The 12,335-nt window shown below is 42.8% G+C and overlaps 1 protein-coding gene across 4 annotated transcripts in view; it reads left to right on the plus strand.

The window, feature by feature from the left end:
• Positions 1–5,868: 5,868 nt before the first annotated feature.
• EHF (ETS homologous factor) overlaps positions 5,869–12,335 on the plus strand; it is a 41,702-nt gene continuing 35,235 nt past the window's right edge. For 2 of the 4 annotated variants that reach the window (XM_009007910.5, XM_009007911.5), the window contains exon 1: positions 5,869–6,004. The gene's annotated coding sequence lies outside the window, so the exon portion shown is untranslated. Of the gene's footprint in view, positions 6,005–8,678; positions 8,746–12,335 lie in introns of those variants that run through there. The other 2 variants (XM_017978014.4, XM_078339291.1) reach the window with 1 other exon arrangement.

A 12,335-nucleotide genomic window follows, 5' to 3' on the forward strand; every position in this document is an offset into this window, starting at 1 on the left:
ATAAACATGGAGGGTTAGTTCTCAGGCCACTCATATGAAACTTCATTCCTTATTAATGTGGTGATACTGGGGTTCAAGCTCTACACTTAGTGGAGGGAGAAAAGAAGCATTTCCAGAGAGCCCACCAAGTGCCATGCAGTCTCCTAATGCTTTGTACTATTTCTCATTTAACTCCCCAATCAGCTCACTGAGTATGTTAATATCCCCAATAAACAGATAGGGAAACTGAGACCTAAAGTTTGAGCAAATATGGCAAAGTTGTCCTAGTGTGTATGGCTCTGGGAATGATGTCCTTTTTACCACACCAGCCTGATTCTGAGGCAGCAGGGCCACCTTGCTTTTCTAAGTCTGCTGGAGGAGGCTCTGAGAGTCCCTCGTCTTCTGACACCACAAGTTATCCCAAATAATTAGGGATATGGATGGAGATTTTAGACATTTTACTTGTGCCTGAGAGTTTGCTGTCTCTCATGACTCCTGGGTGAAAGAAGCCAGGCCCTGAGACCTTTACCCAAGGCTGCCTCCACCAAAACATCCTTTTGAGTGGCATGAATGGAGTTCTCTGGTTGTTAATTCTTGGAATGATGTGGGAGCCCACTAAATATGAATGGATGATGAGCAATTCAAAACGGATGGCTTTCTCCACAATCACCTCACACTCGGAGGTGTTTGCTGATTTGGTAGATGTGGGAAGGAACTCAGGAGTTTGAATTTATAAAGGTAATTTGGATGCTCCACTAGCTTAGAAAGGACACAGCAGGGAGAACTATATAGCAGAGAAGGCTGGATGCCTATGAGGTTAGAGAAGGGAAAACTAGGAGGAGGGGCTGTAGCTGCCCTACCTCCAGTCTCTATATATGTGCATTTCTTTAATCTCTTTTATATTTTGGGATTCCAAATATGGTAGTAGAAAAAGAGTTCTTATGTTAAAGCAACATAGGAAAACAATTGCTATCTAACTGTACAGTATGGTGACTATAGCAATAGCGATGTATCATGTATTGGCAAATTGCTAAGAGAGTAGATTGTGTTTTCACCAGGCACAAAAATGGCAGGTATATGAAGTAATGACTATGTTAATTAGCTCAAGTTAGCCATTCCACAATGTGTGTGTGTGTATGACATATCAAATTGTTATGTTTTACTCCATAAATATATACAAATTTTGTCAATATAAAAAGAATAATACCTGAAAAGACAAACAAAATATCCTGAGTGCTACGCTTATAAAGAATTCCTCACACCGAAAGAAGGAGATTCTGGCCGCAGGAAGGTTGCCTGGAAACGGCCACCTTTCTCATGGTCTCTCCCTTTCTGAGACTGAGAGATGAGCCTTCTCGAAGACCCTGATGGAAATACTGTGAAGAAACTGAAGACAGTTGGATTCAAGAACCAAAATGCTTACCGTAGCAGTGAGGTTAGCTTTAAGTTAGGGAACTGTATAAAGCTATTTGTGGGGAAAGGTAAGGCCAGAAAGAGATTAATAAAATATAAGCAAGGTCAAAGGGACAGAGGAGGGGCAAATTAGTTTAGGCAAAAATGGAGGTGTCCTGACAGTAATTAAAATATGAAGGAGGAGTCCAGAAATGTCATCCTTGGTGCTTGCATAAGTTTAGCAACATGCTCAGATGCCTGTTTTTTGTGTGTCTGTGTGGGGGTGTGCATGTGTGAGTGTACACACTGGGTCATTCTTCCTAGGAAGAGTGAGCCACTCTCCCCTCCTCCAGACCAAGGTGGCGCCCCCAACCTTGGCACGCCAGTGGTGCATGCCATTGGCCGAGGATTTGCTCAGTATGCAGGCACACAGACGTAATGGCAGGAGGCATGTCCGGTGTGTTTCACATCAACCTGTTAGAACAACTCTCAATGTGTCACCTCCCAAACAGAACTCACGTGCCCTTTTCAGAGACTGTGAAGCTTGTCCTTAGAGGATAATGAAGATCTGCAGGAGTCTCATCTAATCCAAAACCAAAAGATTAGGAAATGTGACCTTTAGAGGGGAGTAGTGTTAAGAGGCAAAATGATACTTAGTAATTCTGTTCCTTATTTGACTGTAACCAGTGTAATAAATGATCATATTCTGCTTGATTTAATTCCCCCTCCCTGTGAGTTTCACAAGACAGAGGGAGTTTCTTCTTCCCCTTGGTCTTACATTAATATTCTTGTATGGCTTTCACTAAATAGATGCCATGTTCTGCCCTGGAGGTAACACCATGTCATTAGGAGGAGATGATAGATGGATATATACACAAACACATACTTGCTTTCAAAAATAAATATAGGGCCTCTAGTTAAATGGTATTGTATAAGTATGGAAGCATCCTGTTTCTTGCAAAGCAAGCATGCAGCTCCCATTAACCTTGTAACCACAGCCAGTGTTGGTGTTAAGACTCAGACTCCTTAGGGCTTGATACTCGGCTTAAAGAGATTATTTGCCCTGGCCTTGATTTGGGAATTACGATCCCTAGGATTCTTTGGTTTTACAATACGGATCTTCTAGCAGACAACCCAGCTGACCTCGGGGTCTCCAGGCCACCACACACAACCTGGTCTGACTTACTCTGTTCTCCTTTTCCTCTGTGGGGACCAGCACAGGACTCGACCTAAAGGCTCTGTATCTGTCCGCAGGTTGGAGATGGTGATAGGGCCTTGACCTGTAGGGAAGACCAGCAAGATTTCTATGCAGAGTAATTGGGTTTCTAGTTTGTTTCAGTTGATTTGAGGGCAAACTGCCTGGCCTCTCTCTCTTGATTCTTCACAATGAAGGCAATTAGCTTTTTTTTTTTTTTTTTTAAATCACTCTGTTTTTTTTTTTTAAATCACTCTGTTCACTTTGCTATGTCTTTATCAGCCTCCCAAAGAATTCAGGAGCACAGAATAAGCGTTGGAGGTCTCTCTTGCCAGAGTCCTTCTTGAGAACTTACAGCGTGTCCACATAATGGATCTGCTGTGTTTGATGATTTTGTGATCACACTTTAAAACTTCTGATCCATAAGGGACATACTTGATATAGCTGAGACTTGTAGTAGAAGGCCTTGGGACATCCTATCTATCTATCTTTCTATCTATCTATCTATCTATCTATCTATCTATCTATCTATCATCTATCTATCTGCCTATCGATTGCCAGTGCTGTCTTGTTGAAGCTGGCAGTAGGGTGAAAGACCTCAAACTCCAAAGAACTTTCCCTACGGATGCAATATACTTGCAATTCTAGCTTTTTTTTAGGTCGAGGTGAGGGGTATTGTTTTTATTTTTGTTTTCCTTCTCGGATGTTCAACTAAGACCCCAGTAGAGAAGAATCAATGCTTAATAAGTACCCACCAAGTAGCAGGCAGATTTTTAGGTACTTTATTTACAAAAAAAAAAAAAAAAAAAAACCTCCACAAATAAAGTGGCTTGTGAGTATGAGGTGACATCTTTCCCTCCCCTACCACCATTACCACCCCAATATGACTTCTCAGAAGTCCTCCACTCAAAAAGGGACTAATACAAATGGTTAAAGACATGAAGATTTAACCAGAACTCTTCAGCCAGAACTTTAAGGGCCTGTAATGAAAGGTAATTCGGACTGGGTTAGAGAGCCGCATCACTTTTGGGGTGGCATTTGAAGTTCGCTACCTCTTTTTTTTTTGAGATGGAGTTTGCTCCTTCGCCAGGCTGGAGTGTAGTGGTGCGATCTTGGCTCACTGCAACCTCCCCCTCCTGGGTTTAAGCAATTCTTCTGTCTCAGCCTCTTGAGTAGCTGGGACTACAGGCACGCCACCATGCCCAGCCAATGTTTGTATTTTTAGTAGAGACAGAGTTTCACCATGTTGGCCAGGATAGTCTCGATCTTTCGGCCTCGTGATCTGCCCACCTCGACCTCCCAAAGTGCTGGGATTACAAGCATGAGCCACCGAACCTGGCCAGAAGTTGACTACCTCTTGACTATATGACCCTACTCCTACTCCCACCATGCTGTCTCAGGTTAATCTCAGGCAACAGAGTAAAGAAGGCCAAATGTGCTTCCCTGGAGTGCTGCAGGCTCTAGCACTAATGCTTCCATGCTCTCACGTGTGTATGCACCCCCACCACCTTCCCCCCTTCACCATCACCACGCAGGAATGCCCTGCAGTGGGTGGAGTGTAGTTACTTCAGGTTGTGGCAGATTCGTCTCAAGCAAAACTCCAGCAGCCCATTCCCTCAGGGCCTTGCTCTCAGATCTGGAGCTGATAGACTAATTGGGGCTAATGTGATAATGGGCAGTAATGAAAATTGTTGTTTTTAATCTGTGTATGTGGGGGGTGGGGTTTACATTTGCATTTTAACAGAGCCCTTGGCAAGTTCACAGAGTTGAGCAGTAGGGAAGGGTGGGAATGTCTGGATCAGGTTAGGGAGGCAGAGGGACTGTTAGAACTCCCTAAAAAGCACTGGCCAAACCCTCAAAGACCTTCTTCAAGATCTGCCCAGCTTCCAAGGCCTTCCCAAGTCCACCCTTGTCCTCCCGTCAAGTCTTTCACACTTTAGGAAACTTCTGAATTCATGTTACATAAACTTGAAAACAAAAGAAGCAAGAAAGAACTAATACTACTGCTCACTCACTGTTCCCCCTTAATATAATAACCACTTTTCATTCTATTTGGTCAGCCTTTGACCATAAGCAGATCTTTTTTTCCCTCCTTTTTAACACAAGGGACTTCTTGGTTTTGATCACAAAATCTTTATCTCTTTGCCAAATCTCAATTTCCCTTCCCTCTCCCACAAAGGGGAAGCCCGTTGAGTCAAAGAAATCTGCTTAGATGCTTCACTCATGCCAGGCCAATGTCCTGGAAGGTTCAACAGGGAAAGCTGATGGTTATGGGATGGTATCTTTCTCTGCTAGGAGCAGTCACTCACCTGTATGGGAGAAGGTACATTTGTGACCCAGTGAAGCAGGTACAGGCCACTCCCATATGTCCCTTGTCCCAAGGGAATAGAGGTTAGATGGTATTTAAAATCCATAGATCCTCCCCAATATTCCACCTTCTTCTTGTCCAAACTGTACTGTTTTATTTCTAGTTTCAGCATTTTGGTCTTCTCATCTCTAGCTTCTTTCTAAAGGGAGTGTCAATAAACCTTTAGGAAAAAGATCATGTAAGTGTCAAGAGGAAGTGAAGAACCTAGATAATCCACCAACCGGATAATCAGCTCTTGCATATTTGAGAGTTGACTGCTTGACCTGAACATCTCCTCATAAGGGACCCTCCCTCCCAGGACCTTCCCTTTCAAACCTCTCAAGGCTCTTACCTGGGGCCAGGGGAGAAAGGCTTTTCAAAGTCCACTGAATTGCCAAGAGTCTCTGTCAAAGAGGCAGTCATGGTGCCTGGAGAGGGAGCTTGCTGGGAGCTCCTTCAGAGCTTCGTACTTACACAGCTAGGGCAAAGATTTTGATGCCAAAGCCGGGTGGACTAAATGCACACTAAAAATGAGACAGGTGCTCTAGAGGGTCCCCCAGTCCCCTATGCCTCGAGATTTGGACTTCAGCTCACTTTGCTTTTACATTCCCTCCTCCCCATAGTATCTTTGGTGAGTAGGGTGCTTTTCACCTGAAACAGCCTCTGAGCTGAAAAGAACAGTCACCACCAAATCAATTCCTCATCCATTAACAGGTTGTCTCTCTGTACTTGAGACACAGGCATTACCTGGTTAGACCTGTTTTGTTTGAACACTAACGTGTGAGTTGGCCAAATGCAAATGAGCCAATGTTTGTAATCCTTTTATTTTATTTTTTTAAAGGGCTAGGCAGCCAATCAGAAGAGGGGGAAGTAACTTAGGGAATTCCCGGTTGGTGGCTTATTGCTTAACATCCTACAAAATGATTTAAAATTATTGTCATATGCATTTATGTTCACTCTGATGAGGGCTCAGACGTGATAACGCCCGTGGTGCCCCAACCCCGTAGGAGCTGGTGAGCTTGCAGCCTACTGCCTCCCCTCCATCAGCCACAGCTATTGGATTTCCCACCCAGAATCTTTAAGTAAATGAGGTAAGTCCTGATTTTTAAACTTCTTTTGAATCTAGAATCCAAACACCTGAGTGGAAAGAGAAGCCTGCCTTAAACTGGACAGATAAAACTAGAACAGGCTCTTGGAGACAGCTGGCAGGAAGTGAAGCTCACCTTACCTGGACTTACCTCACTGGGTCAAATCAGAATTTTATGTCTTTAAAAAGGGCAAGTTGGCTACTTTGGATATTATCTGTGGGTTTCCTGCATTGCCTGGACCTCTAATCTCTGTGAATTTAAAAGCCCCCTGGCTTCCCTGTGTCTATGTGGCAAGATAATTTCCCTGGGTTGAATTCTTCTTAAACAAATAGGCAGATGGAGATAGGTGGCTCTATATAGCTCAGCAAAGAACTGGTTGGCTATATAGCTGCTAGTGTTCAGAGTGCACGGTCTTGCTTTCTAGAGATGTCTTCTGCTGGTAATTTTTCTGACTCATGAGCTATAGGGAAAGGCCAATTTGTTTTTAATATGTTCCAGAACTGGAAAATGGCTAGAAATAGGCAAGAACATATACATCCACACTGGAAAAAGTGGCCAGGCAGCCAAGGCAGGCAGGGGTATTGGGGAGAGCTGAATATCTAAAAAAAAAAAAAATCCAGAAAAAAACAAAAATAAATTTTGGCAAAGGGCTTCACTGTATAACAAGGGGACAAACTAACCCTTTGTTTACTATGTTTTGGGAGACTATGATCAGACAGGCAGTTGTGACTCAGCAGCAACAAATGCCTTCTTAGACAGGGATTCTTTTGATTTTGCTTGGACACAGTGGAGAAATGTTAGCCCCAGTGTGGACTGACCTGGGGATGTTGGGGAATTACTTCTTGTTGGTAAATATCAGACTGAGGTGGGAAAGTGACATTTTCACCACCCATCTTTGCTGATTTATCATGCTCCCGGTGTGGTGGGGGTGTGTGTGTTTAAGATGGAGTGTATGATTCTGAGTCCAAGTTCGCAGGTGTCTCTGCTGGTTATTTGCACTCACCTTGGTAACAGGGAAAATGTGAGTGAATGGATTCCAAGAACTTACTGATGGAAGGTCTAATTCAGGAGTTGGTTCTGCATCCATGGGGGTGAAGATGTGTTCAGAGAGTCTTTCAATGTGTAAAAGGGCAATTAGAGATCCTGTATGGCTATGTGTTAATTCCACTGGGGTCAAGGGAAAGATTTATTTCTAACAGAAGAGAAGATATGTTATTAGGAAGAATTTCATGGTTAGGAGATGCTACTGGAAAAGGCTCTTAAGAGATTTTAAGAATGACTTTAACAGCTGCATTTGGAGTTTGCAGAAGGATCCACTTTTCCTCTTTTTGTGACTTAAAATTCTGGGACTATGAAATAACTCACCAATTCCCTCTTCTTATAATATGGAGTCATGTCAACCACATCATTTTCACACCAATGGCTAATGGTATTTAAAAATCATGGTGGAATGTGAATTGAGAGTTATTTGGAGGTCTGTAGTTGAACTTGAAAAAATTAGTAAATGTAATGGAGACAATACTTCACCATGTTTCCAAAATATCTTACAGAGGCATTTTAAAGGAAAGTCCCTTTGAGGGAATAGCTGTATGTTTTCTTACATAACCGGGCAAGATGGTGGCCATTATCAAGGCCTTTCAAGGTAGTGTGGGTAGGATGATGTGTGTGATTCAGTTCTCATTTGTTTTGAAAGGGCTCAAATTCAATGGTATCTTTTCTTTTTTTTCATTTTTTTTTTCATTTTTTTTTTTTTTTTGCTTAAAAAGCACTTATTTGTTAAATTCAAACAATCCTTTTTGGGTATTTTTGTTCATTTTTAATATATTAATCTATTGTGATCTACCAGTGGAAGTGTCTTTGGCCTTTTGGACTTCAGAAAAGCCCTACATTCTTACTCATAATTCCATGTTTATGGGTACCCTAAATGCTCCCACTAATTGAGCACTGACCCTGATCAGCTTGACCCTGATCTTCTTTCAATATCTTTCTGACTCCTTGATGGTATGGGCCAAAATGGAAACTGAGAGGTTAAAGGGTTTACTAGGTTGCCTTCCGTTAGCGAATTGGAAACTGGAAGGAACTCCTATCGGGTCTCAGGTCAGAATGTGAGTGCGTCTGGCCAAAGTTCACTTCTAAGGAAGTAGAATTTTGCTTTCTGGGATCTTGCGATGTTTTATTTCCTCCATATCTTTCCATCCCCCTGCCCCACCCAATCTCCCCAACTTTGGGGATTTGAGCACTGGGTTGTGATCATTAGACCATCTTGCTTTTCTGAAAGCCCAGGACAAGATTCCTGCTTCATGTCACAGCATCGAGCACAGACACAGAAGCTTATACAAATTATTGAGAAGTGATTGTCTTTTCTCCCTTCCTCCAGATGGAGTCCTCTCTATGCCCTTTCACACAGATGTGATTTCCAAAGACCTCTGGGTTAGGGGTGGGGTGGAGAGCAAGAATGCCACCGAAGAATCTGCTAACACACTTGAGAAACAATGTCATGATTTTAAGGAACTCAATCCAAAGCCTGAGCCTGATTTTCAGCAATACCATTTTGCTGCTATTTCAGCCCATTTCTCTTGTTAAGATAGCTCTCTGGTAGAGTCGACGTGACAATCATTTCTGTTGTGGGTGGGGCCCTGGTTGGGAGGCATTAGCTCCACTGCAGCCTTGGTGTCTAGAGACCACATTCTCACCCTGCCTTTGTTACTGGGAAACCAAACACGGTGCTGTGGCTTTCAGCTTGGGTAAGCCGGGTCTGCGATGGGGATTGCCCTCTGAAGACAGAGGCAGGAGGGCAGCCACACGTTGCTCAGGTTCTCTTAAATCTCTTGCTGTACAACCAAAAGGAGGGCATAGATTATTAACTTTATTTCATTTTTCATAACTAATTTTTAAGAATATGATTTTAGAGTAATAGATTTGGTCTAAAGAGCAAACAATTGTACTGTTATTAAAAATGTGATTACTTAAATTGAACGGGGTTTCACAGGGCCAGGCTACTAAGCTGTGCAGAAAACAGTGCAGGGAAGAGAATGGCTTGTCACCACAGCTCTTCTTAGGGTGGGACATAGTTTCAAGCCAAATGGCATCGAGGTCCGGAAGCCAGGATATGCTGAAGTAGAAATTTCCAGGGATCCCTCCGAGTTATATGCTAAAATGGTTATTATACTTCAGAGGGGAAGAATATTTCTTTAAGAATCTTCCCTGAAGAATTTTGGACTCCAGTTTTGGAGGCACAGTGCAGGGAAGGTGGTATGTGAGGTGGTGCCCTGGACGGCAGTCTAGGGATCTGGTCTCCCAGCCCTGGCAGAGCTGTGTGGCCAAGACCACATATTCCCCCTTACTAGGCTTTAGTTTCCTCCTCTGGACAAAAGGGTTTGAATCTGATCGTCTTTAAGATCCACTTTAACTCTCAGATTCTGTGGCTGTGGTGACTGGGGGTGGCGGGAGTGCCTGGGGGTCAGCAGGATTAGCACGAACCTGTGCAAGCTGACCACAGGTGAGAGAAGAGTTCTAAGGATGAGACAGGAAAGATTAGCAAGAGCCCTTAAATGGCTTCTTTAGGGCCTTCAGCATTTTGGCTAAGGGCTCTAGAACTAGTGGAAGTGCTGAGACCTGACACCTGGAGCCTTTATTAGAGATGTAGAATCTACTCCTGTGGCAAAATCCAGCTTTGTCAATGTGCCTCATGTGTCTCAAGCTGGTAGAAGGGTAGAAGTGGATGAAGCGGACTGTTTTGTGATCGCGGGGAGCAGTCTATGCACAGTGGCAGGTGCTCTACTCGTGTCTTCTATAAAACACCAAAGCAGCCTGCTGGAAAATGGACACTGAGGTACCGTCATGTCTACTGAGTTTGTATAGTACTGATGAGCTTGCTTGACTGATTACTCATGACTTACTGAGTAGATCGAATGTATGTGGACTCACTTCTCCCAGAGGAAGACCCTGTGGCTGGCCGAGCCACCGAGCAGCCTAACCTGGAGACCATGATATACCCAGAGAATCTCAACCTTGTATTTGGAGAAACCAGAACTTGCAACAGAGCCAAGCAGGGTGGCCCATTTAAAGAGGCTCCTAGGGTTTTAATTGACCTTGTTTTAAAAGAGACACCCTGTAAAATACTCCTATGAAAACGGATTTCACTAGCACCTAACCACATTCTGTCTTTGGTTTGTTTTACGGGGCCGGGCCCCTTGTTCTGGTCGATTGGTCCGCATTGTCTCTCCTCCTCCAATCTGGCCATACATCCTGGCCCTGGGAACCTTCCTCACTTCTTTACTCAGAAGCATCTTTGTGTTATTAAGGGGACTTGCCTACTTACTTAAAATATGGCCAGTATAGGTGCACACAAAATGTGCTTTCTGATTAAGACAAAGCCAAAAATAAAAAGAAACCAAAATGCCTGTTTTAATAGTTGGATTTTTAGACTAATAGACCACTTCATATTTTACCATAACAACCTGTTTTTACTTTTATATGTCCCTGTCTTGATGTCCTTTTTCTTTGATGTTGTTATAATTATGAACATAAAATTTCATAGCTGCTTTTCCGCCCCACTTTCTATCACAGATGCACAATAAATCATCTTGGGAGCTGGGCTCTTCCTGACCAAACTATGGCTTTGAAAAATTTCTGTTGCCCATCCAGCCCTTTCTCATCCTGATACGACGTCCCCCAAAAGTCTGTTGAGCTTTTCATGGAGTAAGAAGAGGGTCTTCTACTTTTTGAATAGGGCAATGGAGACTGAAATATCTCATGGAGATTATTCCAGGCTTCTTCTTAGGAACCTTAAAAAAATTCTCCTCAGTAGAGCTGATGATATATTCTGGATAATAAGGTCAGCAGAGTCTGAAAGATGAAAGCAATTTTTAGTCTTGTCATCATGGTGACTAATGATAAGACTCACTTTGTCTTTGCAGTGGACTCTAGATTTGACTCTAAATTCAGCCTCTGTTTCCACCATGCCCACTTAGAAAATTAGAGTGCACCTAGCTCACCTTTCAGTCACCTTAATTCCATTAGGCAGAAGGCTGTGAGCTGTGAAAGGTTGATGGAGTCAAATGTGACTGCATGTGTATCTGAAGGGGTAGGAGGCTAAGAGTTTTTATGGCTTGGAACCTGCTAAGATGCGGTGTGAAGACCACCGGACATAGAGTCCAGATGTCTGAGTTCAGCTTGGACTCTACCACTGGGCCGTTGAATGACTTTGAGTGAATTACATAAGCTCTAGTATCTAAGTTTTTTTTTCTGGAAAATGAACATTTACTGTCGTGGGCTGCTGTAAGGATCAAATTAAACAAAGAATGTGAAAGTACCCGAACAAAAGCTTGTGAGTAAATGTATAGTCATTTGTGGAATGGACCTCAAAGTTAAATCCTCAATTTGGGTGTTTTTAGTGAGTTTCTGTTGGGTCAGAGTGGATGTGTATTAAATTCCAGGAGAGAGACGGGTGGGGGGGGAGAGAGAGAGAGAGAGAGAGAGAGAGAGAGGTGATCAACGTTGGTTCTTCACTGTGACCTTGGGAAAGAAATGCAACAGGGTTTTTACTGGAAAGGTGGGCAGCAGGGAGATGGATGAACCATATTTAAGGGAGACCTCCAAATTGAATCTTGTTTTGAGTCAGCTGCAAACCACAACCAAGGAGGTCCTGGAAAGACCTGGGGTGAGTGGGTACGCAGCACGTTCCTATCCTTGTGTCCTGATGCCTGGCATGTAGGGACCTGCAGAAAATACTGATTCTCCTCCAGGCAGTTCACATGACTAGCTTTGAAGCATGAGTATACCACTGGACAATGGTATACCTCTAAAATTCTTGATCATGTCTCCAGATGTCTACTGACCACTGATGCTGAGGTCATTAATCTTGGACATTTTAGAGGCTTTGGGGAAAAAAATTCTACTTACTTCTTTTGCCCAGACGCTCTGGGATCTACCTCTTGGTAAATTATTCAAATGAGGTTTCTGGTCATACAAATGTGATTCCTAGAGGCTACTTGAGTTGAACAAGTAGTTCTTATTAGTAAAACAGCAAGGATTCCTAACCTGAGGTCCAAGGTTAAATTCAGGGTTTCCGTGAACTTGGATGTAAAAAAAATTGTCTTTATTTTCAATAATCTCTAACTAGAATTTAACATTTTCTTTCAATATGAATGTAGGCAAAACTTCACAGTAGTATTAGCTGCAACTGTGATGTCACCAAGAGAAATCACATTTTCATACCTCATTACACCTATTACATATATCTCAAAATGTGGATATTTGATATCAAGTTAGATCTGCACTAGGTAGATATTCTTATTCAATGTATTAATGAAGAAGCACATATATTATTATT

This window comes from Callithrix jacchus, chromosome 10 (genome assembly GCF_049354715.1).
Source record: "Callithrix jacchus isolate 240 chromosome 10, calJac240_pri, whole genome shotgun sequence".
Taxonomy (NCBI): domain Eukaryota; kingdom Metazoa; phylum Chordata; class Mammalia; order Primates; family Cebidae; genus Callithrix; species Callithrix jacchus.